This window comes from Charadrius vociferus, unplaced genomic scaffold, assembly GCF_000708025.1.
Source record: "Charadrius vociferus isolate BGI_N301 unplaced genomic scaffold, ASM70802v2 scaffold529, whole genome shotgun sequence".
Taxonomy (NCBI): domain Eukaryota; kingdom Metazoa; phylum Chordata; class Aves; order Charadriiformes; family Charadriidae; genus Charadrius; species Charadrius vociferus.
The window spans coordinates 2212379-2229295 of NW_009650172.1; positions in this window are offsets into that span (position 1 = coordinate 2212379).

Sequence of the window (16917 nt, forward strand, 5' to 3'; positions counted from 1 at the left end):
GGGGGGAGGGGGGAAGTGGGGCACTCTGAAGCAGGACCAGGGTGCCAAAGTTCTGGGGGTGATTTGAGGTGCCCCAGAGTAGGGCACTTTGGAGCCAGCCCGTGGTGCAGGCTGCCCTGGGGTATGTGGGGTGCTGCGGAACAAGTTCTGGAAGGGGTACAGGGTGCTCCGGAATGGAGCCAGGAGGGCAGGGTGCTCCAAAATGGCTGGGGCACGGGATGCCCATGGTGTTTGGGGTGCCCAGGAGCAGCCCAGGGCGTAGGATGCCTGAGCTAGCAGAAGCTCTCCAGAGCAGGACTGGGGTGCAGGGAGGGTGTTGTGGTGCCCCGGAGCAGTCAGGGCTGGTGAAGGTGGGGCGCACCAGAGGCCCCTTTGCAGACCCCCACCACGAAGACCTGTTATGGCAGGGTGTTTTGGGGGAAAGGGGTGTCCCTCCACTGTAGATGGGAAACTGCATCTCCCCCAGATGCTCTGCTTATCCAGAACTGAACCAGTTCAGACCCTGTTTGGGGAAGGTCTCCTTCCCACCCATGGACCCATGGGTGGGCTCTGTGTCCCAAGGGAGATGCATCCCCCCACCACGCAGCCATACAGTGAGGAGCCAGCAGCTCTTGCATAGCAGGTGCTGGGAAAAACAGCTGAAATCTGGCAACTCTGGAGCTCAGCAGATCAGACTTTACATAAGGATGATGCACATTCCCCCAGGGCTCTTTTGTGTGTCCCCAAAAAACAAGTTGGACCCATGCAAGCACTGGAAGGGGTGCCCATGGAGGGAGATTACCAGTAGGACATGAGTGCTGGTGAAACCCATGCCCCACTATGGGAGTAGCTGGCAGAGGTTTGGGCTGTGGAGCAGGTTTTGTTTCAAAATCTACTGTGATTACATGAAACAGCTCATGAGTGGTTTTAAAAGCTCAACAGCTAAGTATTTTATATGGGCTTGGAAGGTTTCACTGCTTGCTCCGTTATCTTTTTCAGTGGTCCCTTCAGACTGGAGAAATATCAGGCCCTGTTTAGCAGCACAGTCCCAAATACCTCCTGAACATTGCATTAGGGACGAAGGTCACCTCAGGAGTGTCGTGGGGCTGTCAGGGACTCTGCTCCGCAGGGGACATTTTGCATCTTCCCCATCCACAGGATCAGCCTCTGGTTGTCCTTCCAGAGGGACCTGCCGCATCACTTTCCCCAGCGGTTCTCCCATGGGCATTTCTCAGATGGGCAAGGTTCATTCACACACTCATTCTCCTCTCATAATTTAGTTCTTGCCATGGCTAGTTTTTCCACCAAAACCCGACTATTCACTAAACCAAAAGATTGCCACCAGGGAGTCCTCACCAGTCTTACCTCCAGGTTACCCCTCAAGGACACATTCATGGCTCCTGACGGCGATTTTAGCTACCGTGGCCAACTTTGCAGCAATGTGCTTGAAGAGTGCTCCCGTAACCTGTTTGTGTGGCTCAGCTTGGGAGCAGCAGCCCTCCGGCCACAGGCAGCCGGAGTTAGGTGAGGAGAGGAGCATCTTTCATCACCCCAGCCAGATCCTCCAGGAGACACCGGGGCTGTTCCCTGGGACCTGCCTCCTTCTTTTCCTCACCTTCTGATTCACTCCACAACTGTTCTCACGTGTATGGGCTCACCAGCGCCTTGTAAGCGGTGAGGACGTGCCACTGCCTTTGCATAATGCAGTTAAAAATCAATCAACCACAACACGCGAGTCCACTGGAAACCAGGCTTCATTAGCGCCAGCGCAAGAACAATTTGTTTTCTTCATTCCATCCAGAGCTGAGCTGGTTCTGAACTCCAAATGCTTTCGCTTGTCACTGGTGTGTTTGTGCTGACTCAGTACATAACTACCAAAAAAAAAAAAAAAAAAAAAGCTTTAAATGCTTAATGCTAACCATTCAGCTGGCCAGATGAGGACATCACATTTTGCATAACGCAGAACAGATCACACTGTGTTTAGGAACTATTTGCAAAGCACGATAGGATTTTTTTTTTTTTTTTCACTTTAAAGGTGGGAAATGACCCAGGGTCAGTGCAGGGTGAGGAGTTCCAGGTGTTGCTGCAGGAGAAAGCAACTCCTCCTCTGGCTCCCGGCCACATGTGCTCAAGTACAGCCTCATTAATGCGGTCCAGCCATTTGACAGGGCAACATGGGGATCAGGGATTTCACACCAGCCATGTTTGCTTTTTCTTTGCTCATAAATATTTGTTGCAAACGTCGACATTTGATTTTGACAGATTAGGGATTAAGGAGTGGCTCAGAGGGACAGCACCTACCCAGTGCCGCCTCTTTTTGTGCAGAGAGGGGAGACCTGTGTGCTCCTTAAGGTGTCTTCAAAGGCACCATAAGCACTTGCTAAACGGGAATATGCACCGGGAATGTCATGACCCCTTTTACACACAGCTATCCCCGCTCTGCCCACCAAGCTCCTCCTTCGCTGAGAGGCTGTCGCCATCAGACCTGAAAGTCCTGTTGCGCAGAAGTGGAACCAGTTTCCCTATTTCAAAAGCAGCGGAAGGAGGGAGTGTTGCCATCAGCATGGACAATGTCGGGCTGATGTGGCACAGATGTGTAAGAGGCAGTGAAGCCTGCACAGGATCAGGCCCCTGTTTTTTGAGGGTTTTTTTCCTGCCTAGGCGACCGGGCAAAGAGCCAGGGCCAAATCCAGCCTCAGCATCTGCAGACCCATTCCTGCCCCCATGGGTCACAGCACCCTTTCAGCAGCGCTGTGCCTGGATCCCGGCTTGCCTGCAAACCTCTAAAGTTGGTCTAAGGAATTATTTTTATACCTCAGTACGTGCAAATAACATGCAGGGAGTTATTTGCATCATACCCCTCCCAGCCTGTCAACAAACACATCAGCTTCCTGGAATTTTTGCTTTCTTTGCTTGAAAAAATACCTCTAGATCCAGGATATTATTCAACGCCCAGGTTTCTCCGTTCACCACATGTGGTTCAAAGCCAGTCCCGGTAAGTGAAGCAAAAGGAAGTGGGAGCAGGTGGTGTGGGATACTCTTCATCTGCACTCACGTCTCGTCTTTTATAACAAGCACCTTTTCTTTCAGGTCTCTGTATGCAATAAGAGGATCTGCTCCATGCCTGGCGTTCTCTCGGGCAGAGGCAAGCAGATTGCCACACTGCTCCTTCATGTTTGGTATTCGAGGTCTGCACTGTGCTGACTAGGCTCTGGGCAAGAAGCAATCATCTAAATTACACGGTATTGTTCCCGGGTCCTGAAACTCTGCTGCTTGAGAGCTCAGAGAGGTCCTGACTCTCGCAGTAAAGAGGATCAGATGTAAACAGGGTTGGAGAATTAAAGAAAACTTTAATATTTTCCCTTTAAAGAAAACTTTAATATTTTCCCTTCTGAGTCATACAGGCTTTGCCTGAGGCATCATCATTCCTAGAGAAATGAGTTGACTATCACATGGATTGGCAGGACACAGAGCTGCGATGTAACGTTATCTCATTGCTCATGTAACCCGGCTTATGCCTGAACTCTTGGAAACTGGAGAGTCACAGGGGGAGAGCCCAGATCTGTATCTGGCTCATTTTACCCTCTTGGACAAAACATCTTGACAAAGAGGTTGGCAGAACATTATCACTTGGTCTTGAAAGCAAGTTCCACATAAAATGTGTGGAGATGTTCTTTTCCATGGGCAGTCATGTACAAGCCGCATCCTCCTGAGAAGGGAGTACAGCTAAAAGCAGGGTCAGAATTGTCCCCGTTATCCAAGGGGAAGCTCTAGGATGAGTGACAAGATCATGGTCTGCAGTGCAGGGTGCTATAAGCTTGCCTTGATGTGTTGCAACAGTTTCATTGGTATTTCAAGGGCAGTTGACGATCCTCCATCTGTAGGAGATGCCACAGAGGGGCCCAAAGTCAGTATGGCTCATTTAGCACCATCTAATTGTAGGGTGCATAAGGGTATGGATAACATAACCAAGTGATTAGAGGAGGAAAAGCCATGTGAAACCCACTTTCTGAGGACACAACTCCACCTTTACATTGCAGCAAGCTCCACCACTCCCAAAGGATTTGGTGTCTACAGGGAGCTGCATCCTAGTGGGCCAGACCCAGAGGTCACATCATCCACTTCATCTTCTGGATGGGGAGAGCTATTTGCAATCAGTCGTTACTACAGGGTCAGACAAAACTTACTGGCTTCACAAGCTGCTGTGTGTTTACGTGCCTGACCTGAGATGTGTGACCAGGGGTGATGCCGTGGTGGCCCATCACTGCAGCTCAGGGACTCGCCAAGCTGCCCTGCCCGGCTCGTTCACCAGCCCGTGTGGCCTTGGCTCCTTGCCCCAGCGAGAAGCGAGTACGTGCCGCCTCTCTCATTTCTTCCTTTTTTACTCTTCCTGTTTAGCTCCCACCCACCCAACAGAGGTGCCAGCAGGGCTGGCGGGGACCCAGCGCTTCCTTTTCACTTTGCCAGAGGAGACCGCAAGTGGCGACGGGTGGGCTCTGCAGATGGCAGAGCCTGGTCTGCAGTGATGCTTCTATCCTGCCCTGGTCAGGTCAGGTCCAGGGTCCAGCTTGTCCCCCTTATCCAGTGCCTTAGTGGGTGATAGGAGGGTGCTAACTGGCAGAGGAGCCCTGCTCCCTTTCACCAGAGCACCGACTGGGAGAGAATCTGCTGGTGCCAGTGGGGTTGTCTGGGGCATCCCAGTGTGATGGTGCAGGGCGAGCACGGGCGAGCTGCAAGGTCCTGCAGCTGAGCATCCATCCCCTCCATGAATACTCCTTCCCCAGTGGGCATGCTGGAGGGTGAGTGCTCGCCCCGGCTGAACTGCCCGGGGGCTGCAGATCTTTCCCCCTCTTTCTGCTCTTGATGTTGGCTCCTGTACAGACATCTTTCCAGATCAGCTTTTGTGTGTAGCTTCTTCATCCTCTGCCCTGGTCTTTATTCCTTCAACTCCAGCATCTCCACCACCTGGAGCCCGCTAATTCTGTGTCCTTCATGAGGACAAAAGAGCTTTTGCAAAGCCAGTGGCTCAAATTCCAGCTAAGACCAGTGTCTGACCGTGGAGGACAGCAAAGCATCTTGCAGACTTGGAGAGCAATGCAGGGGACTGCTCAGGGTCTACCTGCAGCCCCCCTTCCCCACAGCCAGCCAGTTGTGAAGCCCTAAACACAGGCACTGGGCTGGATTTTGGGCAGGATGAGCATAAATAGCTGCTTGTGGGCTGGAGCAGACGAGTATTTCTGGCTGTGCCTTTTTTTTTTTCTTTTCTTTTTTTTTTTTCACGGGCTGTTTCGCCTCCACCTCTCGCTGCACTTTGGACGGCAGGTGAATTGTGTTCGGGTAACTGAGTCATGGGCTCCGCCGCCAGCGCGCCCTTTCATAACGCACAGACGTCATGGCTTTTAAAGAGGTCAAGTTGTTAGTACTCGGCAGAAGATCTGTCGCCCAGAAACCTGTCCTGGTGGATCTGCCGGAGCAAATTGCAGGTTTTGTCTCGCAAGAAGCCTGGCTCCGCTTCTGTGTGGATTTTAGGAATGTATTGCAGTGAGGTTTGGGGAGTAAAGAGCCTTCTGAAAGAGCAAACGCAGGAGTCCTACAAAGGTCTGCAGGAGAGAAGGGTGCCGTGAAAGTTGTGTGTCCGTAGAGTCATTGTTATGAAAATGAGTCCCAAGCAGTTCAGTGAATTAAGCTCTGCTATAACTTTTAGCTGCTAATTAACATAGCTAAAAGTCTTAATTTATGGATTTTCAGAATGAGGGGATAAATTGCAGAAGGATGCAGCCCAGAGAGGAGCAAGTGTGAGCGTTCCGCAGGGAGCAGGAGCAGACACAGGGATTTGACCTTCCAAAACACCCTTCACTTGCAAAACTCAAGTTCTGTTTGGGTTTTGCCTTTCTTATTATTCAGCGCAAAAAGAGAAGAGTCGTTTCATAGGAAACCTCTGCCCAGCGCTCTGTAGAGATTAGCACATCATAAGCAGGGCTGCAGGAGTCAGCTTTTCTGGGAAAGTCAGGATTTCTAACTGTTTCCATTTTTTAGTGGAACAAAAAAGCGGCTTGAATTTTTCCGTGAAGAAGGTCACTTGGGAACAGAGGAAAGATTTCTTTTTGATCTCTACCTTAGAGAGGCTTGTTTCCCTAATAGGGCACTTTATATAATAAAGCCCCGAGTTGGAAGATGAAAAATTTCATTGCAAAATAAAGGTCCAACCTTTCTGTTCTGAAATCGTTGGCATTTATAGAAAAACGCCTTCATTTGGGGGCATCTCTGCATGAAATGGTATGGAAACCAGTTCTTTCTCCACACCTAAGCTCTCTTGGCATCTCTGCTGCTACAAGGGCCCCGACGGCCACGTGCCATGCAGGGTCCCTGCAGGTACCCCCAGAAACGGTGAGCAGGGGCAGCACAACCCCTCCTGCTCCCCCGAGAACCAGGCGAGGTTATTATATAAAGAGGAGTAAATGCGTGTAAACAAGACTTGCTTAAGTAACTCCGCGGCTGCCAGTTCTTCTCACTGGTCTTCTTTTCCTACTCCACCCCTCCGTCAGCCTGACGTGATGGACGTTCAGCACGGCCCTGTCCGAGCTCCTCTCCCAGCCCACTGAAGGCACATCAGCTCCAAGGAGCCCCAAGTTGAACCTTGCAGATGCTTCAAGCAAACGAGGTGGTTATAAACCCCGATGAAGTCAGACCTCCTGCCCAGCAGCGCTTGGGAAGCTGCTGGTTGTCACATCTGTGGGCAAGCACCCAGCTGGGCACAGCGAGGTCACGCTGGGGGGACGTGTCCCACAGGACAGCCGCTGTTGCCCTGCTGCTAAGGGTCCTCAGCATCCCCAAACGCCAAATGTTCCACCTGCTTTTTGCCTCCTCCACAAAGTGTTTTTAGAGCCCTAATCCGCGTGGCTGCCGCGAACGCTCATGCTGTACGCCCGTTCACGTCACCTGGCTTCAAGCCAGGGCTGAGACACAACGAGGACTGGGGGACGCCAGATAATTTGAAGTGGTTTTCACCCCTCCAGCTTTTTGGGGAAACTTGACCAGTTCAAATCAAGGCAGCGCAGAGGGGAGCGAGCTACGTGCAGGGCGAGGTGCCGAAGGCAGGACAGAAAATCTCTGGGCTGCTGGAGGAGACGCCTGGATGTTCGCACGGCCGGTCCCTGGGTGTGTTTTGCTTTATACTCTTGTGCCACAGGGATCTGGCTGCACATGTTATATTTGCACAGAGCTTAGTGGCTCGGCCTGAAGCAGGGATTGTAAAACGCAACCAGCAAACAGGAAAACTTTGCCTAGCTGGGCGCTCACCATCACCCAGCAGCACAGGGTGTACCCACACTGGCTCTGGGGACATAAAGGTGCTGGGATTTGGGCACCGTGAGGACGCGTTGGTGGGGTCAGCTGCAAACAGCCGCTTGCAAGCTTCACCCGCTTTGGGAGCTGGGGCACAAGGTGCAGAGGACAGTTTTAGGGCTTTTAGCTTGTTAGGTGACATGTCTGCCATCAGTTGAAAAGCAGAATCTCAGTCTACTGAGATGCAACACCTCCCAGCTCCAACTGAGCGTCTACAGGCATACTTGACCTCAGAAAATAGTCTGGCACAGCACGCTTGGAAAGTTTCCAACCTTTAACTTAAAAAGCAAAGGCAGGGCCTCCCCTTTTTGTGTCCAGATGCAGAGAATTTATTCCAAGAGATTCCCATCCTGCGGGAATATGGCCTGAGGGGACGATAAAATGCCGCAACTCCATATACTGTTTCAAAGTAGGTTGTGTCTTGTGCAAGAGTCCTGCACACTTGCATGGAGGGGAAAGTAAAGTATGTAAAGTAACTCCACACAGGGTTATTTTACATTAAGGCGCTCTCCTGGTTCACACAGGAATAAGGCACTGAGACTCAGCCTTTGCCTGCTGAAGCCAAACCAGCACATGAAACCCAGTTTAGCTTTGGGGCTAGTTTGTTTTTCTCATCTTCATGTTTCCCCTTTAATCTTTGTGCTGGATAATTAAGACAACATTCCTCAGCATCTTTCCTGCTGTTTGTTGTGATTATACAAGAGCCGGCTGCATTTCTTCCATGAAAACAAGATCTAAAGCCACATTCTGTGGTTTCAAGTAAAATCCTCCGCGGTGTTGACTCTTAAACTCGAGTTTGTCTGAAATCTGCATTACTCCAGAAAATACCCTTAAAAATAGACTCCTTAAGGAAAACAAATCAAGGCAGCGACACAGCGGGGTGAGCTTGTGCTCAAGTTTGCATTGAGGTTTTCATTGACGGTGAGATTTCTGGGCTCGGACTAACACCGGTGGGTCGGGGTGCTGGCACTGCTCTTACGGGCACAGCCTTCTCCTCCTCCTCCTCCTCGGTCCCTTGTCGCCGCAGGGGATGGTGCGCTTCCTGCCCTTGCGGGAGCCTTACAAAACAGCCGAGCGGTTATGAAACCCAGGGACCCGCTGCCACACGTCCCATCCCCGGTAGATGGCGGTGCCAGCTCATTTTTTCCCGATATTTCCCCCTTTTTCTTTTTTTCCCTTTCTTTTCTCCCCCCCCCCCCCGGGGATGCGCTCAGCACTGCAGAAAGTCAAGGTTTGGTTGGGTTCCCCCCTCCATAACTGCTTTTCGTATGGGGATTTTTTATAAATCTGAAATCCCAGTCAGTTGTAACAGCTCAGCACAGCCCCAGGCGTCTGTACCCGCTCAGGTTGCTCCATCCCACAGCAAGTGGCACGGAGGAGGACAAGGAGGATGTTGGTACTACCTAATTTTGGAGGACTGTGCAGAACCAGGCAGACAGGGCCCTGGGATTTCTCTCCAGACTCTTTCATGGTCATGAACAAAACCTGCTTGTGGTTGCCCAGATCCCAGCTCCCCACCTATTGCCTTTCCTTGGCTGTTTTCTTCTCAGGACGGACAGATAGTGGCTGTGGAGGCAGTGTGACTGGATGAATAAATAGCATTTCTCTTTGGAGCCCACAAACACCTTTATTTAGCTAAAAGCGGCCAAGGCCCCCTCCAGCATGTGCTGCCATTTGTATCCCCACCTCCTCGGTGTGCCCAGGGCACATGCTGCTGCTCCGGCACGGAAAGGCTAATCTTTGTCTTCCTTGTCACTGCGGTGGTCCTGGGGCAGGAACAAAAAGAAAAGGAACACCATGTGAGGACAGTGCTTTTGCATCCCCCTGTAGCTATTCAATAGCACCCACAACCAGCACCCACACCGGGGTTCGCAGGTGCAAATCCCTCGGGCCAGCCATGCCCCAGCACGGCGCTGTTGGTGTGGTTACCTCCTCCGAGTCACTGCCGGAGCTGCTGCTGCTCCTGTTCTCTTCCCCACTTCCCTGCAGGGGCAAAGAGAGAAGGATAAGCATCACCGGTGACCCTGACACCCCGTTTGCTGCTCGAGCTAGAGCCTTGAGTCAGAGAGATGTCTGGTCCTGTGGGCATCCTGTCTCATCCTGTGGGCTTTGCACCACTGGTGCTGCTGTGGACCCACGTGTGCCCATGGCCCCGCAGAGACCTCCAGAGCCAAGAGCAAGGATTCAGCGGTGTGTGCAGTGCAGACAGCATCGCTGTCCACAGCAGCATCTCATCTGGGTTGAAATAGGGAGAAAAGGAGGGACAACTGACTAGGAATATTGGGAGCAAAGAGACAGCTGTCTCTCAATGGAAAAGCCACACACGCAGTGCAATTTCTAAGCTGTGGATGGCATAGCTCCATCTGCCAGAGGTATGGGGTTGCCACGGGTCAGACACAGCTTCCCTTCGCAGCCAGGATGTAAATCATTTGGTGCTTTCTAACACCCTACAAACCCCGGCTGCCGCCCCGTGCCTGCCTGTGCCAAGCATCCTTCTCCACAGGGTTTGGTGGTAACCTGGGGGCTCTGCATCATTCACATCCCCGCTGTGCCATGCTCATCTGCAGAGGTGGCCCTACTCTGTAGCTGCTTGCATCCCCCTGGGACAGCGATCGTCCTCACAGGAGCTGGCCCCATCCCGCTGCATGCTGGGCAGGGTGCTCGGGGTGCTGGGTGCCCCACAGGCACGGGGCAGCCAGTGGCACTGTTGGTCCAGGGGGTTCCCAGCACGGCCCCTGGCATCAGATGGTTTGGGAGGTGCTGGGCTCACCCTGAGCACCACAATGGGGACTTTGGGGCTGGAAACCCTCTGGCAAATGGTTCAACAGCTGATCTGCAGAAAATGCCATCATTCGCCTACCTTTTCGTCTTTCTTCTTCTTCTTCTTCTTCTTGTCCTTCGTCCTTTCTCCCTCAGTCTTTTCCTTCTCTTCTTCCTTGTCCTTTTCCTTCTCTCTCTCCTTATCTTCCCGTCCAAACCCTATGATGGGGCACAGAGGGAGGTTATTGCCAGTGTGCAGCATCCAGCACAGGCAAACGCAGCAAGTCCCCCTGGGTTCACACCAAACACTCACATTTCAGGATTGTCGACATTTCAGCGAAGCCAAAGCGGTCGGGGGCACAAGACCGTCACACCTACAGCACAGAGGGGACCTGAAGGAGCAACTGGAGAGTGGAGTGAGCTGAGCTTCTCAGGGATGAAAACACCTTCCTGGACCCCACCTTTTGGTTTTCGTTTCTCCATGGGAGAAGAGTCCCTGTACACTTTCTACCCCCCAAAACAGCAGGGAAAGGGGCAAAGCAGTCTGTGACCTCCAGAAAAAAAGGACCAGACCTTGCACCCACCCAGGCAGCATCCACTGCCCTCTGCCCAGGGAAGCAGCGAGGGGAAAGTGAAGGAGTGAGTTAGAAAAATCTAAGGGCAAATGTGTAAGGAGATGCCTTAAACCTTCCCTTGAGCAGGTGCAAATTACAGAAATATTTAAAATTAAATGAGGATGAATCAATAGAGAGCAGGTTTGGGGGCTTCCAGGAAACCCCTGTAGAAAGGAGACCTCCCCTGGGGAAAGGGGAATGGCAGGGAGGGAGATGGAGGCAGCAGCGAGCAGAAGAGAAATGGAGAGCAATGGCAAGAAAACTCCGAGCATCGATTAGGTGACTGAAAGGTGACAGATGAAAAGAAAAGAAAGATGGCAGCTTGCTTTAAAAATAGCAGGACCAAACAAAGTTCACGAAATAGCCATGAAATAGGGGCAGAGGGAAGGCAGCAGGGGCGAGGGATCGGGTCCCTTCTGCTTGCAGGGAAAAGCAGGGTCACTGCTGCAGCAGCTAATTAGGAAACAGTTTCTCTTCCAGCCAGGGATGGAGGGAAGCAGGGTATTAATGCGTTCTTTTAATGGTTTTTTTTAGCCACCAAATGACATCATCTGGTTGGTATCTGGGCTTTTTTAAAAGAGTAGTTTCTGAGCCGATAACATTGATTTGTATTTTCTAGACAGGTTTTAACCCCCCTGGGATGCTGCAGGGCAGCGGGAAGCAGCAGAGTTTGGGGCGGCAACAGGGGAGAGGCAGGTTGGATGGGGAGGGCAGGAGTGTGGGAAGTGGCTGATAAAAGGCGTAATCAGCGCAAAGTTAAAATCTAATAAATAATGAACAGTAATCTAATTCATCTCTGTAATTAAGAAGTGCAACTACTAATTGAAAATAATTACATTTTAATCTAAAATCATTAAAAATAATCAAACGTTAACAAAAGAAAAGGCAGCCCCTGGGAAGGTGCAGGAGAAGATGCAGCTGATAACCCAACCGCAGGTCTTGCGCATCAAAGCTGCTCTGCAGCTCCTGCAGCGTGTACCCAGCCCCAAATCTGCGGGAGATGCCTCTGCCTTGTGCTTTCACTGCCGGGGGGTGAGCAGATAAGAAAGTCACAAGGTACACAGAGGTGGACCTCAAGCTTTGCACTATGAGATGGACAAGCAGACCAAAGCCCAGCGGCCAGGGCTGGGAAAGGGTAGTGCTGCCCCAACATATGCTAAGAAATGCCACCATGGGGAGTTACAACCCTTTAATCCCCAACTGCATTGGTAACCCTGTCCCTGGGGACCAACCCAGCTGATTGCCAAAGGATGGGGTGGGCTCCCCCGTCCCAGGGCTCTGCCAGGGTCCTGTCCGGGCCAGTGCCACCCAGCACTGTGCAGCCCCTGCCATGGGTGGTGGCTCAGATGACAGCTGCCAACGCTCAGCTCATTTGCCCATCCCAGACCAGCAGGTCCAGTTCTGCCTGTTCCTTCGGAGCCTCGGCCACCCGCGTTTTGGGCAGACAGGTCTCCTTGCCACCCACGTTTTGGGCAGACAGGTCTCCTTGCCCCAGATGAGGTGGTTCCCTAAAGCCCGGGCAGGCAGACCAGTAAAACCCAGCGACTAGCTCTGTGGTCCCCACTGACAAGCTGCAATTGCTCTCCACAGCTGAGCAAAGCATGAGGTGCACATGGATCACACCTCCGGCTAATGAAGCAAACCTGCGTATTCACACCCCACCAGCTGCAATAGCTTGGATGGCCCTACCCCCCAGGCACACCGGGCTCGCAGATCCCAGTGTTTGTGCCCGCTCCTGTCTCACCCAGAGGACTGAAGTCCTTCCCACGAGGCTCAGGCACGATGCTTGAGACCGCACGGAGTGCGAGCCCTCCCAGGGATGCTCCTGCTGCATCCTGCCCTCCCGCTCTGCTTCTCCAGCCCATCAGATTGATAAGCCACTCCGTAAATCCCTCAATGACACGAGGGAGAGAGCAAGATGCCTTACCTGGAGCCGCAGAAGGCAAGTGGCCTCCTGGATGCCTGGCTGGCACCTACCAGGGATCTGGGTATTTGAGTGTCGTGGTCTCCTCCCCAGTCCCACTTTCAGAGCAGAAAAACTGGCTCTGCCACCTGCCACGGGCAGCACATGACACTGGGAACATGACCAGTCCCATTCGTACCAGCAAGAGCCTGACTGACATTGCCTCCAGCGCAGGCAGGAGCAGAAAGACCTCCTGACCCTTTGCAAGCAAGCCGGGGCAGATCTGGAGGCTGCAGACATCCTCAAGGACCAGCCCTGGGATGAGGGCAGGCACTGGGGACTCATCCAGGAATGTGCTATGGTCAGGACTCTGTTTGAAGTAGAGAAGAGGGGATTTGGGGGTGTCCTTGAAACCAGGAACCTCCAGCAGGTCCTTGCTCCCCTCTTGGCGGGAGGCTGCTCCGGGAGGGCCAGGCAAGGCCAGATGAGGCAGAGCTCAGCGCTCCCAGCTCCCTCCGATGCTTGTCCTTGCTGCTGGCTTGCACTCCAACATATCATTAAGCAAATACCTGTCAGCAGAGAGCAGTTACCAGCCGGTCTAAACACTTGCATAATGTGCTTCCCCCTCTAATGCAATGCCCTCGTTTCCAATAGCACCAATATGGGATAATAACAGTAACAATAATGTCAAGAAGGGCTTGCGTACCTGAACGCTAATTTGTTTTCTCTACCTAATAAAAGGTATTACTTTTCCCGCAAGATTTGCCCTATTTAAAACCTTCAACTCTACAACAAAGTCGCTCCCGCTGTCATTTTACTTTAATTTACGGCATGTGTGGAGCCCCCTCCCACCGAGCGAGACTAACCCTGGGTAACTCATGCAGGGAGCAAGCAGCTGTACAGAAGTCACTCGTCCCAAAAACCTGGCCATGTTTGCCCCATGCCTTCTCCCCCAGATCCTGCACCGGCCCCAGCGGCAGAGCAAGAGTTCCCTCAGCGGGTTTAGATCAGAAGTAATGGATGAACTTTAAGGGCAAGGGAGGGTAGACCCTGGTGCAGTTCAGAAAAACCGGTGGCAGAGTCCCTGTTGCTGCCATTTTCACAATTGATAGCGGTGGTGCTTTCTAGTGGAGATGCTTCAGCTCACACACAAATCATTCGGGGGTAAATTCGCTCACTTTGGGGGTAAACCATGGCGGCAACCCTGCCTCATCCTGGGGTGACGCAGCTGGGAAGCTCGGGGGGCACAGGAGCTTAGTGGAGACACCACAGCATCCTGGGCCAGATCCAAGGAGGCTGTTTGGCATTGGGACCAGCCAGCATCCACCCGCACTCCTCTGAGCCGCTCCTGCCACCTTAGGAGGATCCTCCCCCACAAACACCATGCTCGACCTCATTTTTCACTGGTGACCTCATTGCTCGCTCCCTGCCGGGCTCTCGGCACTTTGATGCGATGGACCTAAACCTGCAGCATCCTCCAGTTAGAGCAGCCCAAGGGACAGCCCTGCCATCGCTCCCTGGACACGAAGCAGCACCCCAGGGACCTGGCTTGCAGGGACCACCCTGGCCATCGGTCCAGGCTGCAGCCACCAGCATCTTACAGCACAAGGGTGGCTGCCACCAGCCAGCAGGAGAGTGGAGAGTGGGAGGCGCAGCCACTTCTAGGTGCCAGCCCAGAGGCTGCACAGGCTCTGCTCTCGCCCCACAGCAGGCACAAAGCTGCCCTTGAAGGAAGGAAAGCAACGTGCCAGCCTGGCTCCCGGAACACCAGCGCACGGCCACCTCCAAGCTGCTGTCAAAGTGCAGAGCTGCGAGGGACTAGCCAAACTCCCAGAAAACATTAATTAGCACAGTACTGGGCACTTAGGTCCTCCACTTCTGTGCCAAGGAACCTTTGGCTACAGCAGACCAATCTCTCTGCTTAAATCACATCATCATTGTAGACTGCTGTTTAATCAGGATCCCACGTGCACACCTGGGAAGGAAATGCCAGAGCTGTCCTCCTCCTCCTCCTCCTCCTCCTCCTCCTGCCCTCTCTCCCCTTCCTGCCTCTGAGTCAGACCATTTCATTTGTGCTGCGGGTGACCTGGGACAGTTGTCCCCTTGCTCGGGGCCACCAGTGGCAACATAGCTGCTGCTTCTGCCAAACGAGGACAACTGCTCATCCCGCCCGTGTCAGAGGTTTTGCTGCTGCTGAACGTGCGTGTTTTAATAATGAAAAATGAGTTTCTGGGAAGGTGGTTGGGCAAGGGCTGGGAGCAAGTCCTGAAACCCATCGGGAGGACCAAGCCTTTTTTATGTTTTAAACCTTTCCACAGCAGCTGCCAGGAAGCAGCTTTTACAGCTGCAAGTAACAGAATCTCTCCCAAGGAAAGAAAATAATTGTGGAAAAGCTTTTTTATTTTTTTCCTCCCCTCGAAGTCACTGCCAGCATCTTAGCGAACTCTTATCTATTCTCAGCCACCTCTCACCTCCCCAAACACTACCAGAAGTGCTCAAATTACTGCCAGCTCTCATTAGGTTCACGCACAAGGCAAGGCCGAGCAATAAGACCTCCAGACAGTTGGATGCTGAATTCTGATGAATCCTCTGGGTAAGAGGATTTCAGCAACTGTGGAACTGTTTTTGTTGGCGATCTACTGCAGCCCTTGCGCTGGTACACAAGTGAAGCTGGTGCACGTTCAATTATTGGCTGCTATAACAAAATCCAAGTGGGCATATGACTGAATTATTGTCTGCATCTTCAAAAAAAACCCCAATCAACTACTACCACCTCATTTCCTTTAATTATTAAACTACTCTGCACTAAAGCACTGCGGGTGAGTAGAATTTATCTGCAAGAAGAGCAACTGCCGCTTCATAAAACCTTGTTATCGTTATTTCTTCTCTTCTGACATTTCTGTAAATTTTGGCTTCGTGGCAGGAGCAAAGCTGCCATTTCGCAGTGATCCAGGAATTGGGAGCTCAGCTGCGGGTTCAGAGCCCTCTTTCCCATGAGACGGTACCCTGCCCTGAGAAAAGCCCCAGCTGCCCCAGCCCCAGAGCAGCACCCAGCCCTGCCCCGCAAACCCCAGGCAGGGCTGAGAAGAAAAAACACCGCCGTTATTTCTTCTCATGTCATTTGTGCCCATTGCTATCTTGATAGCTTTTAACCGCAATGGTTGTCAAAACAAATCTTTTCTTTAATAATGCTATCAACGTAAAGAAGAAAAAAAAATATAGTTTATTGTAGTCCAGGCTTTTTTTTACCCCAGACATGTTCCTTTCAAGTCTAGTTTTCTTCAGGATGCAAAAAAAAGACTCTCCCTTTAGAGATCTGATCAGTCTAACCAGGACTAAGGCAAGGCTTTTTCCATGTACATAAAATTAGAGGAGCATTAGACAGACAAAAGGTATTCTAATAATAAAAACATTTCTCTACTGCACAAATAGAGCAGAGGAATGTTAAGCCTTCAGTACAGCAGAAACGTGCAAGACCTGCTAAAACCCAGAGGATTTTCAAAAGGGGATTTGAGCACCACCGTTACCAATGAGCAAGTACAGAGGCAGGTGTGACACTCGGTCACCTCTGGTTAGCTATTCCGGACTACATGAAGTTCCATTTTAGTTGTGCATTTCTGCTCTTGTGATTCCAACAGAGCCTGCTCCCTCCCAATGGGCAGGCTCAAAAGATAGACATCGCGAAAAGGAACAAAGCGGGGAACTTTCACAGCACAAAGAAACAGATACCATATGGGGAGCAGCTTCTGAGACATATTAGGACTCCTGCTAACAGAACCAAATTGCTTCCTCTCCCCCTACTTTAATATACCTTCCAAGAAGAAGGAGCATTGCATTATCGTGTTTTTACACAGAAACAGGAGAAAAGCAGCACCTGAGTTTGTTAACAGTCTGTGGCTGACATGTCAAGCTGCACTGAAAAAGAGGAGTCCTCCCGCTAAATTCTCTCATTAAATTGCCCAAACGTGAATCAATCCCTTTTAGCCAGTTCTCATTTATTGCTATAAAGCAAAGTAGCCACATTCTTAGGGCCAGATCAGCATTTTCCCAGCTCGTGCTGAAGCAAGCACTCTGCAAGAGAATGAGAAACAGCACCCAGGTGAGAGTCCCCATCCCACATCCCCCAGTCATTAGCAGACATCTTCAGGACGCCAGAGCTTCTCTTCAGCAACAACAGCTTGATAAGGAATCCTCTCTGCTCTATTCTTTCCAGCCTAGGATCTGCAAGGTTCATAAGCATAAATATTTGCCTTTTCTTGCACCTCCTATCCAATATTCATTTCCACACCAATGCAGAGCTATCAGGAACCTAATTAT